Source organism: Podarcis pityusensis (genome assembly GCF_964106645.2).
Source record: "Podarcis pityusensis genome assembly, chromosome: 1".
Classification (NCBI taxonomy): domain Eukaryota; kingdom Metazoa; phylum Chordata; class Lepidosauria; order Squamata; family Lacertidae; genus Podarcis; species Podarcis pityusensis.
Window position 1 is genome coordinate 34,114,785 of NC_138028.1, and position 1,358 is coordinate 34,116,142.

The 1,358-nt window shown below is 38.8% G+C and overlaps 1 pseudogene across 1 annotated transcript; it reads right to left on the reverse strand.

The window, feature by feature from the left end:
• Positions 1 to 606: 606 nt before the first annotated feature.
• Positions 607 to 838, reverse strand: LOC308474488 (26S proteasome complex subunit SEM1 pseudogene; annotated as a pseudogene). The gene has a single exon. The product of its transcript is annotated as a 26S proteasome complex subunit SEM1 pseudogene (transcript).
• Between the last annotated feature and the right edge of the window lie 520 nt (positions 839 to 1,358).

Consider the following 1,358-nt stretch of genomic DNA (forward strand, 5'->3'; position numbering starts at 1 on the left):
AAAAACCCCACATACATATTTTTTTTATAAAAAAACCACACACACTAAAGACTGTGCACCCAGGTTGCCTAATGGATTTCATTTTTTTGCTCCACCATTGAGAAACAGTGACTGGGAAGCATCAGCTGCTGATTTTCTGCCTGTTGTAAATTCTCTTTAGGACATAGAATCTGTGTCAGGAAAAAAGGTAGCAACCCCGGGGGGGGGGGGTTCCACCAAAAGATGTGCAAATGTGGTCTCATGTGTGTGAATGTTGAAATTTAATGGTTGAAAATATGGTAGCTGCCAGGCTACAACCACTTGCCTGGGAGTAAGTTCCACTGAACTCAACTGAAGGGTCTCTATCCCCCCTCTTCTTCTTATATTCAATTTTGTATTTATACAAAACAAACACATTTGGGGGGGGGGTATAATAATGGGTAGTCTAGTATTTCTGCTTCCAGCCAGCATTCTGTAACATTTCTCTGTTCAATATACAATCCCATCCCAGGCCATAGCTGTCAACGTTTCCCTTTTTTACAGGGAAATTCCCTTATTCCGAATAGGATTCCTCGTGAGAAAAGGGAAAGTTGACAGCTATGTCCCAGGCTGCAGCATTGCTGAAAGCTATGAGCTTTCCATCTTTTAGTTGTGTTTTTCTAATTCAGCTCTTAGCTGATTGGAGAAATCATCTTCCACATTGTCATCATTCCAATTGTCTTCCCACACACATGCATCTTCATCTTCATTTAAACCAGCCCAGTCTTCAGCTGGGAACTCCTCGAACTCGCCATCCTCCTCCAGCAGGCCCAAGTCAACAGGATGTTTCTTCTCCAACTTCATCAGCCTCACCCCATTCTAGAGCCCACCAGCAACTTTCCCCCTCTTTTGCTTCCCTGGCTGGAGTCACTTCTGAGTGAACACACATAGAATTACACTGTAGAAGTATCAGCACTTTTTGGTGTTTACAGTGTACAATGCAAACTAAATGTTAGTTTATCCCCACGTGACACCTGTTAGTTATTGAATGTAACATTTACATACAATATGTAAGAATAGTTGTAGTCAATCAAACATGTTTCATCATGTTTCCAAAATGCTGTTAAGGATTAATCGCACAACATGTGCTTCATTCGCATGTATGTACATATCTATATCTATATATATAACCTAAATATCATTGTACTTTCTGAATGCAGAAAGAAAGAAAAATCAATCCAGTCAATGGAGTAGAATGAAAATAAGATAAGAACCAGGTATCATTAGCACAACCTGTTAACATTATAAAACATTTACAAAATTAACATTACAAATCAAATGTAGATTTAATTTCACAATTTGTCTTCCTACTTAATAATGTTAAGAACCATGCTCTTATA